Raw genomic sequence first — 12553 nt, 5'->3', positions numbered from 1 at the left:
AACCAAAGATTAAGACTAATAGTGGTCAAAGTAGTCACCTACAATAAGGAAAAACTCTAGGTAAAAACATTGTCTAGACATGTTCATGAAATACAATAGATGGCTGTAATCACACCTGGCTAACTTGATGGGTCCTGTATTCATCTGGTGAAGTGTTCTGTTTCGACATCTAGCTAACTAAACAATTAACCGGCATAATCCCAACTCCTACTACTGTTAGGTTCTAAATATCAGAGTAAGAACTCAACGGACACTGAAAGCTTAAACCAAGTTTATTCATCCCAAATGATCGAACAGCTGAACCAACAAAATCATTCACACAGCACTGACATTTAACCCTTCCTCCTATGCATCTGAACAGCCAATCCATCTCTGTTGCTAGGCAGAACCTTGGTGATATCTGTTCTACCTCACTTCATCTGACCTCTAACCCCAAATGGCTCACTCCTCCCCAACTCACGGTGACTGGTACCAGACTGTCTCTTCTCCTCCCCAACTCACGGTGACTGGTACCAGACTGTCTCTTCTCCTCCCCAACTCACGGTGACTGGTACCAGACTGTCTCTTCTCCTCCCCAACTCACGGCTGTCATGGTGACTGGTACCAGACTGTCTCTTCTCCTCCCCAACTCACAGCTGTCACGGTGACTGGTACCAGACTGTCTCTTCTCCTCCCCAACTCACGGCTGTCATGGTGACTGGTACCAGACTGTCTCTTCTCCTCCCCAACTCACGGCTGTCAAGGTGACTGGTACCAGACTGTCTCTTCTCCTCCCCAACTCACGGCTGTCATGGTGACTGGTACCAGACTGTCTCTTCTCCTCCCCAACTCACGGCTGTCATGGTGACTGGTACCAGACTGTCTCTTCTCCTCCCCAACTCACGGCTGTCATGGTGACTGGTACCAGACTGTCTCTTCTCCTCCCCAACTCACGGCTGTCATGGTGACTGGTACCAGACTGTCTCTTCTCCTTCCCAACTCACGGCTGTCATGGTGACTGGTACCAGACTGTCTCTTCTCCTCCCCAACTCACGGTGACTGGTACCAGACTGTCTCTTCTCCTCCCCAACTCACGGCTGTCATGGTGACTGGTACCAGACTGTCTCTTCTCCTCCCCAACTCACGGCTGTCACGGTGACTGGTACCAGACTGTCTCTTCTCCTCCCCAACTCACGGCTGTCATGGTGACTGGTACCAGACTGTCTCTTCTCCTCCCCAACTCACGGCTGTCAAGGTGACTGGTACCAGACTGTCTCTTCTCCTCCCCAACTCACGGCTGTCAAGGTGACTGGTACCAGACTGTCTCTTCTCCTCCCCAACTCACGGTGACTGGTACCAGACTGTCTCTTCTCCTCCCAGAGGATCCCTGATGGCTAACAATAACATATCCTGACATAATGTAAACCTTATACATTACCCTACCTCTCTCTGACATAATGTAAACCTTATACATTACCCTACGTCTCTCTGACATAATGTAAACCTTATACATTACCCTCCCTCTGACATAATGTAAACCTTATACATTACCCTACGTCTCTGACATAATGTAAACCTTATCAATTACCCTCCCTCTCTCTCACATATCCTGACATAATGTAAACCTTATACATTACCCTCCCTCTCTCTGACATAATGTAAACCTTATACATTACCCTGCCTCTCTCTGACATATCCTGACAATGTAAACCTTATACATTACCCTACCTCTCTCTGACATATCCTGACATAATGTAAACCTTATACATTACCCTACGTCTCTCTGACATAATGTAAACGTTATACATTACCCTACCTCTCTCTGACATAATGTAAACGTTATACATGACCCTACCTCTCTCTGACATAATGTAAACCTTATACATTACCCTACCTCTCTCTGACATATCCTGACATAATGTAAACCTTATACATTACCCTACCTCTCTCTGACATAATGTAAACGGTATACATTACCCTACCTCTCTCTGACATATCCTGACATAATGTAAATCTTATACATTACCCTACCTCTCTCTGACATAATGTAAACCTTATACATTACCCTACCTCTCTCTGACATATCCTGACATAATGTAAACCTTATACATTACCCTACCTCTCTCTGACATATCCTGACATAATGTAAACCTTATACATTACCCTCCCTCTCTCTGACATATCCTGACATAATGTAAACCTTATACATTACCCTACCTCTCTCTGACAATGTAAACCTTATACATTACCCTACCTCTCTCTGACATAATGTAAACCTTATACATTACCCTACCTCTCTCTGACATAATGTAAACCTTATACATTACCCTACCTCTCTCTGACATATCCTGACATAATGTAAACCTTACACATTACCCTACCTCTCTCTGACATAATGTAAACCTTATACATTACCCTACCTCTCTGACATATCCTGACATAATGTAAACCTTACACATTACCCTACCTCTCTCTGACATAATGTAAACCTTATACATTACCCTCCCTCTCTCTGACATATCCTGACATAATGTAAACCTTATACATTACCCTACCTCTCTCTGACAATGTAAACCTTATACATTACCCAACCTCTCTCTGACATAATGTAAACCTTATACATTACCCTCCCTCTCTCTGACATATCCTGACATAATGTAAACCTTATACATTACCCTACCTCTCTCTGACAATGTAAACCTTATACATTACCCAACCTCTCTCTGACATAATGTAAACCTTATACATTACCCTACCTCTCTCTGACATATCCTGACATAATGTAAACCTTATACATTACCCTACCTCTCTCTGACATATCCTGACATAATGTAAACGTTATACATTACCCTACCTCTCTCTGACATAATGTAAACCTTATACATTACCCTACCTCTCTCTGACATATCCTGACATAATGTAAACCTTATACATTACCCTACCTCTCTCTGACATAATGTAAATGTTATACATTACCCTACCTCTCTCTGACATATCCTGACATAATGTAAACCTTATACATTACCCTCCCTCTCTCTGACATATCCTGACATAATGTAAACGTTATACATTACCCTACCTCTCTCTGACATAATGTAAACCTTATACATTACCCTCCCTCCCTCAGTGAATAAGTATATTTCATATTCTCAGAACCCAACCTGTTATATAATTATTCAACATGTCAAATGGCCACGAAACCTTTCATAGAGCTGAAAGCCCACGCATTCTCTTCAACAAATATACAGTCATGTTGATCTTAGAAGTGTTTACTTTGGCCAGATCAACAGGTAGTATTGACTCTACAGTTAACCCTCTTCATCCACTGGCTGTAACATTACATTATATAACTCTACAGCTAAACCTCTTCATCCACTGGTATCACATTAGATAGCTTCATAAAAAATAGTATCCCTTTGAGATGAATTCATGGAAATAGACAAATAATTTGATCAAACATTAAAATATTAAGAGACTAACTAGAAATGATTTCCATAGAAACTAGGTGAAAAGACAGTTCCCTTTTGGAGTACAGTAACCATCCTGGTTCCCTGAGTGTCTGGCGGAAAGTCATAACACCTTAGACCAGGTGTGTGTCACACCTTGGAGAAGGCTGTCAGCAGGGCTCCAGCGAGAACCAATGAGAACGCCATGCCCAGGATGAGGAAGTTACACCAACCCTGAGGACGAGAGGAGAGGTCATTTAAGCAATAGAAGCGATTGACCATATCGGGCATTATTGCTTAATTATGCCACGGCATTGTTGAATACTATTCAATTCTGATTGGCTAGAAGGGCATTCTAAGGGGTAATACCAGACGGACAGGTAGTAAAGATGTTGGACACCTCTGAAGGTGGCAGCTAGCATTATTTTACTGTTGTTGCAGCATCTGAGGACCTAAGGAGGTGAACATTCTCTTCTCCTTCTCCTATCTGAGGACCTAAGGAGGTGAACATTCTCTTCTCCTTTTCCTATCTGAGGTGAACATTCTCTTCTCCTATCTGAGGACCTAAGGAGGTGAACATTCACTTCTCCTTCTCCTATCTGAGGACCTAAGGAGGTGAACATTCTCTTCTCCTTTTCCTATCTGAGGTGAACATTCTCTTCTCCTATCTGAGGACCTAAGGAGGTGAACATTCACTTCTCCTATCTGAGGACCTAAGGAGGTGAACATTCTCTTCTCCTTCTCCTATCTGAGGACCTAAGGAGGTGAACATTCACTTCTCCTTCTCCTATCTGAGGACCTAAGGAGGTGAACATTCACTTCTCCTATCTGAGGACCTAAGGAGGTGAACATTCACTTCTCCTTCTCCTATCTGAGGCCCTGTGGAGGTGAACATTCACTTCTCCTATCTGAGGACTTAAGGAGGTGAACATTCACTTCTCCTATCTGAGGACATAAGGAGGTGAACATTCACTTCTCCTGCTATCTGAGGACATAAGGAGGTGAACATTCACTTCTCCTATCTGAGGACCTAAGGAGGTGAACATTCACTTCTATCTGAGGACAGGAGGTGAACATTCACTTCTCCTTCTCCTATCTGAGGACATAAGGTGAACATTCACTTCTTCTCCTATCTGAGGACCTAAGGAGGTGAACATTCACTTATCCTATCTGAGGACCTAAGGAGGTGAACATTCACTTCTCCTATCTGAGGACAGGAGGTGAACATTCACTTCTCCTTCTGCTATCTGAGGACCTAAGGAGGTGAACATTCACTTCTATCTGAGGACCTAAGGAGGTGAACATTCACTTCTATCTGAGGACCTAAGGAGGTGAACATTCACTTCTATCTGAGGACCTAAAGAGGTGAACATTCACTTCTCCTTCTCCTATCTGAGGACATAAAGAGGTGAACATTCACTTCTCCTTCTGCTATCTGAGGACCTAAGGAGGTGAACATTCACTTCTCCTGCTATCTGAGGACCTAAGGAGGTGAACATTCACTTCTCCTTCTGCTATCTGAGGACCTAAGGAGGTGAACATTCACTTCTCCTTCTATCTGAGGACATAAGGAGGTGAACATTCACTTCTGCTATCTGAGGACCTAAGGAGGTGAACATTCACTTCTCCTTCTCCTATCTGAGGACCTAAGGAGGTGAACATTCACTTCTCCTTCTGCTATCTGAGGACATAAGGAGGTGAACATTCACTTCTCCTTCTGCTATCTGAGGACCTAAGGAGGTGAACATTCACTTCTCCTTCTCCTATCTGAGGACCTAAGGAGGTGAACATTCACTTCTCCTTCTGCTATCTGAGGACATAAGGAGGTGAACATTCTCTTCTCCTTCTCCTATCTGAGGACCTAAGGAGGTGAACATTCACTTCTCCTTCTCCTATCTGAGGACCTAAGGAGGTGAACATTCACTTCTCCTATCTGAGGACCTAAGGAGGTGAACATTCACTTCTCCTTCTGCTATCTGAGGACCTAAGGAGGTGAACATTCACTTCTCCTGCTATCTGAGGACCTAAGGAGGTGAACATTCACTTCTCCTTCTCCTATCTGAGGACATAAGGAGGTGAACATTCACTTCTCCTTCTGCTATCTGAGGACCTAAGGAGGTGAACATTCACTTCTCCTGCTATCTGAGGACCTAAGGAGGTGAACATTCTTCTCCTTCTCCTATCTGAGGACCTAAGGAGGTGAACATTCACTTCTCCTTCTCCTATCTGAGGACCTAAGGAGGTGAACATTCTTCTCCTTCTCCTATCTGAGGACCTAAGGAGGTGAACATTCACTTCTCCTTCTCCTATCTGAGGACCTAAGGAGGTGAACATTCACTTCTCTTTCCTTTAATTTGTTCTTAACTGACTTGCCTCGTTAAATAAATAAAATCCTCCCATGTTTCTCATTTGACCAGCTGTTTTCAGCAACTGGTATTGTTGAAGTCGGTTTACATTTTACATTACATTTAAGTCATTTAGCAGACGCTCTTATCCAGAGCGACTTACAAATTGGTGCATTCACCTTATGACATCCAGTGGAACAGCCACTTTACAATAGTGCATCTAAATATTTTAAGGGGGGTGAGAAGGATTACTTTATCCTATCCTAGGTATTCCTTAAAGAGGTGGTGTCTCCGGAAGGTGGTGATTGACTCCGCTGTCCTGGCGTCGTGAGGGAGTTTGTTCCACCATTGGGGGGCCAGAGCAGCGAACAGTTTTGACTGGGCTGAGCGGGAACTGTACTTCCTCAGTGGTAGGGAGGCGAGCAGGCCAGAGGTGGATGAACGCAGTGCCCTTGTTTGGGGCCTGATCAGAGCCTGGAGGTACTGAGGTGCCGTTCCCCTCACAGCTCCGTAGGCAAGCACCATGGTCTTGTAGCGGATGCGAGCTTCAACTGGAAGCCAGGGGAGAGAGAGGAGGAGCGGGGTGACGTGAGAGAACTTGGGAAGGTTGAACACCAGACGGGCTGCGGCGTTCTGGATGAGTTGTAGGGGTTTAATGGCACAGGCAGGGAGCCCAGCCAACAGCGAGTTGCAGTAATCCAGACGGGAGATGACAAGTGCCTGGATTAGGACCTGCGCCGCTTCCTGTGTGAGGCAGTGTCGTACTCTGCGGATGTTGTAGAGCATGAACCTACAGGAACGGGACACCGCCTTGATGTTAGTTGAGAACGACAGGGTGTTGTCCAGGATCACGCCAAGGTTCTTAGCGCTCTGGGAGGAGGACACAATGGAGTTGTCAACCGTGATGGCGAGATCATGGAACGGGCAGTCCTTCCCGGGAGGAAGAGCAGCTCCGTCTTGCCGAGGTTCAGCTTGAGGTGGTGATCCGTCATCCACACTGATATGTCTGCCAGACATGCAGAGATGCGATTCGCCACCTGGTCATCAGAAGGGGGAAAGGAGAAGATTAATTGTGTGTCGTCTGCATAGCAATGATAGGAGAGACCATGTGAGGATATGACAGAGCCAAGTGACTTGGTGTATAGCGAGAATAGGAGAGGGCCTAGAACAGAGCCCTGGGGGACACCAGTGGTGAGAGCGCGTGGTGAGGAGACAGATTCTCGCCACGCCACCTGGTAGGAGCGACCTGTCACGTAGGACGCAATCCAAGCGTGGGCCGCGCCGGAGATGCCCAACTCGGAGAGGGTGGAGAAGAGGATCTGATGGTTCACAGTATCGAAGGCAGCCGATAGGTCTAGAAGGATGAGAGCAGAGGAGAGAGAGTTAGCTTTAGCAGTGCGGAGCGCCTCCGTGATACAGAGAAGAGCAGTCTCAGTTGAATGACTAGTCTTGAAACCTGACTGATTTGGATCAAGAAGGTCATTCTGAGAGAGATAGCGGGAGAGCTGGCCAAGGACAGCACGTTCAAGAGTTTGAGAGAAAGAAAGAAGGGATACTGGTCTGTAGTTGTTGACATCGGAGGGATCGAGTGTAGGTTTTTTCAGAAGGGGTGCAACTCTCGCTCTCTTGAAGACGGAAGGGACGTAGCCAGCGGTCAGGGATGAGTTGATGAGCGAGGTGAGGTAAGGGAGAAGGTCTCCGGAAATGGTCTGGAGAAGAGAGGAGGGGATAGGGTCAAGCGGGCAGGTTGTTGGGCGGCCGGCCGTCACAAGACGCGAGATTTCATCTGGAGAGAGAGGGGAGAAAGAGGTCAGAGCACAGGGTAGGGCAGTGTGAGCAGAACCAGCGGTGTCGTTTGACTTAGCAAACGAGGATCGGATGTCGTCAACCTTCTTTTCAAAATGGTTGACGAAGTCATCTGCAGAGAGGGAGGAGGGGGAGGGGGAGGAGGATTCAGGAGGGAGGAGAAGGTGGCAAAGAGCTTCCTAGGGTTAGAGGCAGATGCTTGGAATTTAGAGTGGTAGAATGTGGCTTTAGCAGCAGAGACAGAGGAGGAAAATGTAGAGAGGAGGGAGTGAAAGGATGCCAGGTCCGCAGGGAGGCGAGTTTTCCTCCATTTCCGCTCGGCTGCCCGGAGCCCTGTTCTGTGAGCTCGCAATGAGTCGTCGAGCCACGGAGCGGGAGGGGAGGACCGAGCCGGCCTGGAGGATAGGGGACATAGAGAGTCAAAGGATGCAGAAAGGGAGGAGAGGAGGCAGAATCAGGAGATAGGTTGGAGAAGGTTTGAGCAGAGGGAAGAGATGATAGGATGGAAGAGGAGAGAGTAGCGGGGAGAGAGAGCGAAGGTTGGGACGGCGCGATACCATCCGAGTAGGGACAGTGTGGGAAGTGTTGGATGAGAGCGAGAGGAAAAGGATACAAGGTAGTGGTCGGAGACTTGGAGGGGAGTTGCAGTGAGGTTAGTGGAAGAACAGCATCTAGTAAAGATGAGGTTGAGCGTATTGCCTGCCTTGTGAGTAGGGGGTGAGAGGGTGAGGTCAAAAGGAGAGGAGTGGAAAGAAGGAGGCAGAGAGGAATGAGTCAAAGGTAGACGTGGGGAGGTTAAAGTCGCCCAGAACTGTGAGAGGTGAGCCGTCCTCAGGAAAGGAGCTTATCAAGGCATCAAGCTCATTGATGAACTCTCCGAGGAACCTGGCGGGCGATAAATGATAAGGATGTTAAGCTTGAAAGGGCTGATAACTGTGACAGCATGGAATTCAAAGGAGGCGATAGACAGATGGGTAAGGGGAAAGAGAGAATGACCACTTGGGAGAGATGAGGATCCCGGTGCCACCACCCCGCTGGCCAGAAGCTCTCGGGGTGTGCGAGAACACGTGGGCGGACGAAGAGAGAGCAGTAGGAGTAGCAGTGTTATCTGTGGTGATCCATGTTTCCGTCAGTGCCAAGAAGTCGAGGGACTGGAGGGAGGCATAGGCTGAGATGAACTCTGCCTTGTTGGCCGCAGATCGGCAGTTCCAGAGGCTACCGGAGACCTGGAACTCCACGTGGGTCGTGCGCGCTGGGACCACCAGATTAGGGTGGCGCGGCCACGCGGTGTGGAGCGTGTGTATGGTCTGTGCAGAGAGGAGAGAACAGGGATAGACAGACACATAGTTGACAGGCTACAGAAGAGGCTACGCTAATGCAAGGAGATTGGAATGACAAGTGGACTACACGTCTCGAATGTTCAGAAAGTTAAGCTTACGTAGCAAGAATCTTATTGACTAAAATGATTAAAATGATACAGTACTGCTGAAGTAGGCTAGCTGGCAGTGGCTGCGTTGTTGACACTACACTAATCAAGTCGTTCCGTTGAGTGTAATAGTTTCTACAGTGCTGCTATTCGGGGGCTAGCTAGCAGTGTTGATTACGTTACGTTGCGTTAAAAGAACGACAATAGCTGGCTAGCTAACCTAGAAAATCGCTCTAGACTACACAATTATCTTTGATACAAAGACGGCTATGTAGCTAGCTATGTAGCTAGCTACGATCAAACAAATTAAACCGTTGTGCTGTAATGAAATGAAATGAAAATGTGATACTACCTGTGGAGCGAAGCGGAATGCGACCGGGTTGTTGAGTGCGGAAGTTCTATTCGGTAGACGTTGGCTAGCTGTTGGCTAGCTAGCAGTGTCTCCTACGTTAAGGATGACAAATAGCTGGCTAGCTAACCTCGGTAAATTAAGATAATCACTCTAAGACTACACACTCTAAACTACACAATTATCTTGGATACGTAGACAGCAAAGACAACTATGTAGCTAGCTAACACTACACTAATCAAGTCGTTCAGTTGAGTGTAATAGTTTCTACAGTGCTGCTATTCGGTAGACGGTGGACGTTTGCTAGCTGGCTAGCTGCTGGGCAGATAGCAGTGTAGACTACGTTAGGACGACGAAATACGATAATTACGCAATTATCTTTGATACAAAGACGGCTATGTAGCTAGCTAAGAAGAAATTGCTAAGATTAGACAAATCAAACCGTTGTACTATAATGAAATGTAATGAAAAGTTATACTACCTGCGGACCGAAGTGCGGATGCGACCGCTCGCTCCAACCCGGAAGTTCAGAAGGTGTCCTATTGACGTATTTACTAGCCTAGTGTTTGATATGAGATCATCTGTCATGAACAGTGTCCTGACGAGAGAGAAGCTTTTCTACGGCGAAATCGCGTCTCATCAGCTCATTGTTTTGATCTGTTTTATTTGCACCAAAGAAAACAAGTGAGGTTGGAAGGCCAAGGACTTATGAAGTCCAGCAACCTAATAAATGGGTTAGTCTTTATATAAATGACTAGTGGGGCGTTGTCCCAACCATGTAGTCTTATTTACAAGATATATATATATAAATGACTAGTGGGCGTCGTCCCAACCACGTAGTCTTATTTACAAGATATAGTACAGTCAGCGTTTATCCCACCACTTCTCAACCTCATATTCATCATCTCCAGCACCAAACCAGAGTCTCCATGTGAAAACTGTTTATATGATCTGTGGCTAAAAGGCCCTAAAGAACACTTCTCTGTGACATCACAGGCCAGGACCTAAAGAACGCTTCTCTGTGACATCACAGGCCAGGACCTAAAGAACGCTTCTCTGTGACATCACAGGCCAGGACCTAAAGAACGATTCTCTGTGACATCACAGGCCAGGATCTAAAGAACGCTTCTCTGTGACATCACAGGCCAGGACCTAAAGAACGCTTCTCTGTGACATCACAGGCCAGGCACCAAAGAACGCTTCTCTGTGACATCACAGGCCAGGACCTAAAGAACGCTTCTCTGTGACATCACAGGCCAGGACCTAAAGAACGCTTCTCTGTGACATCACAGGCCAGGACCTAAAGAACGCTTCTCTGTGACATCACAGGCCAGGACCTAAAGAACGATTCTCTGTGACATCACAGGCCAGGATCTAAAGAACGCTTCTCTGTGACATCACAGGCCAGGACCTAAAGAACGCTTCTCTGTGACATCACAGGCCAGGACCTAAAGAACGCTTCTCTGTGACATCACAGGCCAGGACCTAAAGAACGCTTCTCTGTGACATCACAGGCCAGGACCTAAAGAACGCTCTCTGTGACATCACAAGCCAGGATCTAAAGAATGCTTCTCTGTGACATCACAGGCCAGGACCTAAAGAACGCTTCTCTGTGACATCACAGGCCAGGATCTAAAGAACGCTTCTCTGTGACATCACAGGCCAGGACCTAAAGAACGCTTCTCTGTGACATCACAGGCCAGGACCTAAAGAACGCTTCTCTGTGACATCACAGGCCAGGACCTAAAGAACGCTTCTCTGTGACATCACAGGCCAGGACCTAAAGAACGCTTCTCTCTGACATCACAAGCCAGGATCTAAAGAATGCTTCTCTGTGACATCACAGGCCAGGACCTAAAGAACGCTTCTCTCTGACATCACAAGCCAGGATCTAAAGAATGCTTCTCTGTGACATGCTTCTCATAAATCATTTGACATTTTCGAAATTGATCAAATATCAAATCTAGTGTAAAGGCATTTTAGAAGCTTTGCCTCTATAGCTAATACCGGACACTCACTCTTCATCGCGCAGTCTTCTAAACTCCCCACTCCATTTAATGCCAAGATGTATTTTTTATTATACTTTTGTAATGTTTTTTTTGTGACATTAATCATAATTACAGTCTATCAGGTTGCGTGATTTACTCAGTGGATTTATTTTTTATAAAAATGAGTACATGGACAGAGAATTGTGTAGTTGGTACTAAAATGTGAGCATGTTGGTAGGTCTGATACCAGTCAAATGCGAGCATGTTGGTAGGTCTGATACCAGTCAAATGCGAGCATGTTGGTAGGTCTGATACCAGTCAAATGCGAGCATGTTGGTAGGTCTGATACCAGTCAAATGCGAGCATGTTGGTAGGTCTGATACCAGTCAAATGCGAGCATGTTGGTAGGTCTGATACCAGTCAAGTTGACACCACCTACTCAAGGATTTTTCTTTATTTTGACTATTTTCTACATTGTAGAATAATAGTGAAGATCAGCACTATGAAATAACACATGGAATCATGTAGTAACCAAAAAAAAAAAGTGTTAAACAAATTAAAATATATTTGATATATTTGAGATTCTTCAAATAGCCACCCTTTTACCTTGATGACAGCATGGCATTCTCTCAACCAGCTTCATGAGTTAGTCACCAGGAATGCATTTCAATTAACAGGTGTGCCTTCTTAATGCGTTTGAGATATTTGTAACTCACAACTGAAAAAGGTCAACATGTTTCTATAAGTTTGCTTTGGTAATATATGTGGTAACATATTGTTGAATAGAACAGTTACCTACCTTAACCTCCTTAAAGACCACCACTCCCCAAAGAGCTGCAATCAGACCAGGACCCTACAGAGACACAGTAAAGTGGGGCGGCAGGGTAGCCTAGTTAGAGCGTTGGACTAGTAACTGGAAGGTTGCAAGTTCAAACCCCGAACTGACTTGCCTAGTTAAATAAAGGTAAAATAAATAACGCCGTAGCATCAACACAGTACCGCTGTAGTATTAATATAGTACCGCTGTAGTATTAATATAGTACCGCTGTAGTATTAATATAGTACCGCTGTAGTATTAATATAGTACCGCTGTAGTATTAATATAGTACCGCTGTAGTATTAATATAGTACCGCTGTAGTATTAATATAGTACCGCTGTAGTATTAATATAATACCGCTGTAGTATTAATATAATACCGCTGTAGTATTAATAT

At 45.6% G+C, this 12553-nt stretch overlaps 3 long non-coding RNA genes across 54 annotated transcripts; 1 reads left to right on the top strand and 2 right to left on the bottom strand.

Moving 5' to 3' along the window:
* Positions 1 to 254: 254 nt before the first annotated feature.
* Positions 255 to 3051, bottom strand: LOC127923276 (uncharacterized). 50 transcript variants are annotated; one of them, XR_008113916.1, is made up of 8 exons: positions 2697 to 3051; positions 2572 to 2659; positions 2447 to 2534; positions 2361 to 2399; positions 1962 to 2311; positions 1835 to 1922; positions 1691 to 1795; positions 255 to 1643 (listed from the first exon to the last, which is right to left on the bottom strand). It is a non-coding gene; the product is annotated as an uncharacterized LOC127923276 (long non-coding RNA). The 50 variants fall into 50 exon arrangements; XR_008113889.1 differs by having other exon boundaries at positions 1962 to 2399; XR_008113910.1 differs by lacking the exon at positions 2361 to 2399.
* Positions 3052 to 3665: 614 nt separating this feature from the next.
* Positions 3666 to 5479, top strand: LOC127923277 (uncharacterized). Its single transcript, XR_008113932.1, has 3 exons — positions 3666 to 4269; positions 4834 to 5036; positions 5123 to 5479. It is a non-coding gene; the product is annotated as an uncharacterized LOC127923277 (long non-coding RNA).
* A 3415-nt stretch (positions 5480 to 8894) lies between these two features.
* Positions 8895 to 12132, bottom strand: LOC127923278 (uncharacterized). Of its 3 annotated transcripts, XR_008113934.1 has the most exons (4): positions 11206 to 12132; positions 11021 to 11131; positions 10578 to 10873; positions 8895 to 10503 (listed from the first exon to the last, which is right to left on the bottom strand). It is a non-coding gene; the product is annotated as an uncharacterized LOC127923278 (long non-coding RNA). The 3 variants fall into 3 exon arrangements; XR_008113933.1 differs by having other exon boundaries at positions 8895 to 10873; XR_008113935.1 differs by having other exon boundaries at positions 8895 to 10873; positions 11021 to 11094.
* Positions 12133 to 12553: the final 421 nt, after the last annotated feature.

The sequence above is a fragment of the Oncorhynchus keta genome, unplaced genomic scaffold (assembly GCF_023373465.1).
Source record: "Oncorhynchus keta strain PuntledgeMale-10-30-2019 unplaced genomic scaffold, Oket_V2 Un_contig_2912_pilon_pilon, whole genome shotgun sequence".
Lineage (NCBI taxonomy): Eukaryota > Metazoa > Chordata > Actinopteri > Salmoniformes > Salmonidae > Oncorhynchus > Oncorhynchus keta.
Note: the sequence above shows the minus strand (reverse complement) of the source record. Positions and strands in the feature narration are given on the sequence as shown.